Consider the following 6,211-nt stretch of genomic DNA (forward strand, 5'->3'; position numbering starts at 1 on the left):
ACACAAATGGGACCTAATGAAACTTCAAAGCTTTTGCACAGCAAAGGAAACCATAAACAAGATGAAAAGACAACCCGCAGAATGGGAGAAAATATTTGCAAATGAAGCAACTGACAAAGGATTAATCTCCAAAATTTACAAGCAGCTCATGCAGCTCAATATCAAAAAAACAAACAACCCAATCCAAAAATGGGCAGAAGATCTAAATAGACATTTCTCCGAAGAAGATATACAGATTGCCAACAAACACATGAAAGAATGCTCAACATCATTAATCATTAGAGAAATGCAAATCAAAACTACAATGAGATATCATCTCACACCAGTCAGAATGGCCATCATCAAAAAAATCTACAAACAATAAATGCTGGAGAGGGTGTGGAGAAAAGGGAACCCTCTTGCACTCTTGGTGGGAATGTAAATTGATACAGCCACTATAGAGAACAGTATGGAGGTTCCTTAAAAAACTGAAAAGAGAACTACCATATGACCCAGCAATCCCACTACTGGGCATATACCCTGAGAAAACCATAATTCAAAAAGAGTCATGTACCAAAATGTTCATTGCAGCTCTGTTTACAATAGCCAGGACATGGAAACAACCTACGTGTCCATCAACAGATGAATGGAAAAAGAAGGTGTGGCACATATATACAATGGAATATTAGTCAGCCATAAAAAGAAATGAAATTGAGTTATTTGTAGTGAGGTGGATGGACCTAGAGTCTGTCATACAGAGTGAAGTAAGTCAGAAAGAGAAAAACAAATACTGGATGAACATATGTATATGTATAACTGATTCACTTTGTTATAAAGCAGAAACTAACACACCATTGTAAAGCAATTATACTCCAATAAAGATGTTAAAAAATCAAAAAATTAAAAAAAAAAGATCTCATAGCTAGAGAAATCCTACTCAGGATATCAGAAATCCTACTCAGGAATTCCAAAGTCAATGTTATTAACTACTCTAACATAGGGGTGTAGAAATTTGTCTTCTTTCTCCCCCCCCCCCCACCCGGGTATCCTATGTGAAGAAATAACCAAAAAAAAAAAAAAAAAAAAAGGAAATCTATCCCCTCTGCACCTCTGGAGAGGGTAAATTTTCTGCTCTGTGGGGTCAGAAGGAGAGAATCAGTCAGAGAAATAATCAAAATGATGACAACTATGTCTGCTCTACAGAATAGAGGAAAATGAGTTACTTCATGGCATCAGGGCGCATTTGGAAAGAAGGACTTCGAGGAATCCTGGAAAGACATTTTATTTCTAAGTAGTGTGTGATCCTCTTCCATGCCCCAGCATTAGGCCAAGAAGTACCCGCTCACTCCAAATAGGGGCACATATCCACACGTCTCTCTTTCTCTTTCTCTCAAACTTCAGCATTAGTATGGACCCCAAATTCACCACTGGTACACCGAGACACATGAGTATTTCCAGCTGAGAAAACGAATTTTTCATGTATTGCAGACACAGCATCCTCCCAGCATAGAGGCTTTCTGAGTGAAATCAGCGCTGCTGTCAGGATCCACATTTTCAATCTATATTCATGCACACGGCATCATATCTTCTTGGGGAGGGCATTGTCATACAGTCAAAGCTAATGTTCTGGCAGGCTTTTATCTTGCTAGTCTATCATTACAATCCCAACTGAACCAGAAAGCCTCGGGGGTTTTCTGTTGCTCTCAGTCAATCAGTATGGCAGATACCAACTTTTCGTAACAGGCTGATCCAAAGGAGGCAGTCACTGCATGGGTTTTCCACTTCCGGCATCTTTTTCTCTTCCTACATAAGAAATCTGGAAATATTAATTGGGAAAAAATGAGAAGCATTAGGTTTGCAGTATTTGACTAGGATAGAAGTTTCACTTATTGTTTATAAATTTATAGTCTTCTCTGGAGCTGCTACCTAATAAACTGCTGCTAAAATTAAAGTTCAAGAAGAGCTTTTCGAGCTATACAATGTTAACTGCATCTCCTTCAGGAGTCAGTATTTAGATTTTGAGGGGGAAAATGACCCTAATAATGTGAAATGTATATACATCTGGTTATATGTATGTGTGTGTGTGTGTGTGTGTGTGTGTGTGTATTACAATATGTACATTTCCCCATAACTGGAGCCTTCCCCTTCATTATTATTTTTAAATTTTTTATGGGCATTATTTTAGATATATATTTCCCGCCTTCTTAAACAAAATATGTTGAATATAATTTAACTTTATTCTAGAGAGCTCAGAACATCATTGTGAATATCCATTATTGTGTTATGGTATAACGATGCTATGTTGGATTCTATGAAATTTATTAAGTCAGGTCTTCTTGTAGGCAAATGCATTTCTTTCATTCAGTCATTCATTCTCTGAGTTCCAATTATTTTCCAAACCCAAATAAACGTCAGTGAACCAAAATAGGCAATGTCTTTGTCTTCTTGGATTTAACCTAGTCTGAGAAATAGGTATGGATAGAATAAATACACACAAAAAATACATAATTCAAATTTAATAAATGCCAAGAAGATAAAGAACAAGATGTCATCAAAGAGAGGAACAGATTTATCTAATTCATATTAAAGAGTTAGGGAAAGACTCTGAGGAAGGGGAGTTTTCCCAGCGAGATTTTAAACACTAGGAATTAGCTAGAGGAAAGGAATAGCATGTGTAAAGGTTTTAAGGTGAGAAAGACCTCAGAACGCTCAAAGATTAGACGGATGAAAGGCTAGTGTTGCTGTAGAATAATATGGGAGGGGGATTTCAGAAGGATATTCATGTTCTTTAAATATTTTAAGAGAAAGAATTCTAATTACTTCCTATTAAGTGATTTTTAGATTTCAGGAAAATAGTTACAAAATTAAGGAAAAAAGTGATACAAAAAGAACTTGATACTCTTAAGAATGAATGAGGGTTTAGGTCAAATGCAGACATAATTCAAAAGTTACCTTTATGTTTGTTATTCATCATCAAATTTTCCCTTAAGTTATTTGAGGATTCCCCAGGGAAATTAAAATGAATCTGAAAAGGGATAAAACAAACAAACAAAATGCCAATTGAAACCCCATAGTTGCTGCTTCTCAGATTCCCACCTCATTAGACCTCAGGAGTTTCTATAAGAGATTATTAAACAAATGAAGTGTTATTTTAGTTCCTGTAGCATGTTGCTAGTGTGAAAACAGTTTATATGTAAAACCAATTAAATTATGGTAAATTACATAAAGTTCAGTATTATAATATCCAGAAAATTTCAAAATAGTAGAAGTGTCTATTTGAATTCTTATTAAAATTAAAAATAAGATGAGTTTTCTCATAAAACCTCCCTGCTTTGTCACACCATAGGAAAAAATTTCTTTTGGAAAAAATAATTGAAACAAAAATATACTTGAATTATGCTTATAATTCACTTGAATTATAGATTACTACTTAAATAAGCATGTAGAAAATATTTTACTTCCTGGGAATTGATTTTCTGTTGATTTAAAAAAAAAGAGAGATTCATAAGATGCATGGATTGCTTCTTAAATTCATACTAAGCATTGAAATTCATTATCCAATTAATGGCACTCAGTATGTGTTATTCATGATATACCCATAAAATTGAGCATTAAAACTCAGAGCAACAGATTTTCATACTAGAATGTGTGTGTACTCAAGACAAAACTAATTCTAGTGCCTGCTAATACCAGCATTATTAGAAAACCTTTTCCTTGTTTTACTTTTTGAATGTAATTAGAAATTTGCCTAAAAATCCCCACTGACATGAAATGTTAATATTGGTGCAATTAACGAAATGCTAATATTTATGAATTAATTGGCAAAAATCTTGATGAAAGGAAGCTAACAGAAATCATTTATGCAGAATCTACCAGAGGACAAGATTTGTCCTTGGTGACTTGCTCATTTTGCTTTCAGAATGTTATTTAGTAAAATAGTCAGTGATTATTTCAGTAAATTCTTGGTTGAAAGAGTTCTCTAAGACAAAGTTAACAAGCTAGCGTCTAACATAGATATGTTAATTGGAGATATAGGGGATGATATTTCTCAGTCACTCAAATATGCAGGGGGAAAAAATGTGATTCATTTTTCTACAACTTAGCTTTGTCTCTATCTTGAGTTTTCCTTTTTTCCTGAGGGCCAAACATATAGTCTTAGTCTACTCTATGTCAACTCAGTTATTTTAGGATTAAACTACTTAATTCAGTATTTACTCCACCCCCACCATTTCTACCAGCATCTCCTCTAGGTGCATCTGATTTTTTGGACATTATGTCAGCGTTTGCTCAACCTTCTTTGTTCCAACTTATTTTCTATCCACAGTGACGTGTTGTTTTCTTCTTTGGCATCTTTGTGTCACGGGTGAAATTCTTCCCTGTCTGTCGGCTCTTAATGTCAATGTCAGAACGCCACCATCTTTAGTCCCACAAGAAAACAAATAGCATTTCCCCCTGCCATGTTACGTGGGCAGGGGTTAATTTGTTTAGGCATGCTCTATCCTCCCAAACCATCTTGTTTCTAGAAGCTCTCAGCAGGGTTTGGTGCCTACTAGGGCATATAGGCAGGGCTCAGATCCTGTCTAATGTCAGTGATGTTAGACTGTCTAAGAGGGATCACAGCTAAAGTACATGTTTTGGTAAATATTCTTCACAAGTTTGTTTGTTTATTTTTGTTTTTGTTTTGTTTTGTTCTTGATTCTACCTGATTTTCAGCCACTAAGCCACACATTTGACATCTTTTTTCTTATTGTCCCACAAAGCAACTTCCATTTGGGAAATGATAGACTCGTGAGGGTGCAGGCAGCAAGTGAAAAATTTGCTGTTGCCAAAAGGGTAAATAGCTCCTTGGCCAATGCTTCACATTGTGCCACCGTTATGTCCTTTCTTTACCATTCTAAAACTTGAACAGTAAGTAAAACTTGGAAATTAAGTAAGTAATTTCCAAGTAAGTAAGTAAAACTTGGAAATTAAGAAATTAAAAATGTATAAGAGAAAGGATGAAAGAGAAGAAGGGAGGAAGGAAGAAGGAAAGTATGCATATTAGCATGTGACCCAGAAACCAGGCCTTTGCAAAGCCTTTAATGTAAATTCCCAAAATATCATTAACTTAGGGATAGCTAGAGCAAAAACAGTAAATTGAGGAAGATACCTCCTATCTCCTCTTTACTCCTTTCCTGACAACACTCTTATCTTTTTGCACAGTCTTCCCAGGTACCCAGGGCCCAGCTCAAGATCATTCCCATGGGTCTTTTAGCCCATGTGTTGTATTATCATTTTATTGTTTAAAACCTTTTCCTTTAGAATCTCTCTCAGTGTAGCCAACAAATATGCAATCATACGTCAAATCTGGCTTTTAACAAGGGCTACCTAGAGATAAACTCATCAAATGTACCCAAACTATTTTGAGGTACAAAGCAGGTCAACGGTGAAAACAATTTACATCAGACTGGCTACTTTGTGATCACCCAATGTACTTGGGTTGGACCACCTTCCAGTTAATACATAGGATGTGGAGAACTTGAGAGAATTTGAAAGAGAGTTGATTACTTGTACAAGGGATCACTGGGAAGGGCAGTGGGGGGGCACACAGACAGGTCCCAGATAAAGTTAGGCCTTTATCATTGTTAGAGGGTGAGATTAGGGAATTTGCTAGGTTTGGGTTTGTGATTTGTGAGGTTGGACTATTTCAGAAGGGCCATGCAGGGAACATGTATAAACTTTCTTATCAGCCTGTCCAGATGCAGAGCTAACAGGAAAGGGGAAACTGAGGCTTAAAAGAAGTCAGTGGTATGCTCGCTTAGGCAGCACATATATGGAAATTGGAACAATACAGAAAAGATTAGCATAGCCCCTGCACAAGGATGACACACAAATTCATGAAGCATTCCATATTTTTGTTTGGGGTTAGCAGATGCAAACTATTATATATAGAATGGATAAACAACAAGGTCCTACTGTACACAGAGAACTATATTCAATATCCTGTAATAAACCATAATGGAAAAGAATATGAAAAAGAATATATATGTATAACTGAATATATATATATATATATATAACTGAATCACTTTGCTGTACAGTAGAAATTAACAAAACATTGTAAGTCAACTATACTTCAATTAAAAAATAAAAGTCGGTGGTCCACTATCCAAAAATAGGGTCAAACTCTATTACATTGGTCTTTCCCTGTAATGTGTGACTTCCCAGGGGCTCCTAACTCCAGAAACCAAGG

The 6,211-nt window shown here is 35.8% G+C and overlaps 1 non-coding gene across 1 annotated transcript; it reads left to right on the forward strand.

Annotated features, from left to right (window-relative positions):
* The first annotated feature begins 5,768 nt into the window (after nucleotides 1-5,768).
* On the forward strand, nucleotides 5,769-5,875 carry LOC137760301 (U6 spliceosomal RNA). Its single transcript, XR_011073265.1, has one exon. It is a non-coding gene; the product is annotated as a U6 spliceosomal RNA (small nuclear RNA).
* Nucleotides 5,876-6,211: the final 336 nt, after the last annotated feature.

Source organism: Eschrichtius robustus, chromosome 2 (genome assembly GCF_028021215.1).
Source record: "Eschrichtius robustus isolate mEscRob2 chromosome 2, mEscRob2.pri, whole genome shotgun sequence".
NCBI classification, from domain to species: Eukaryota; Metazoa; Chordata; class Mammalia; order Artiodactyla; family Eschrichtiidae; genus Eschrichtius; species Eschrichtius robustus.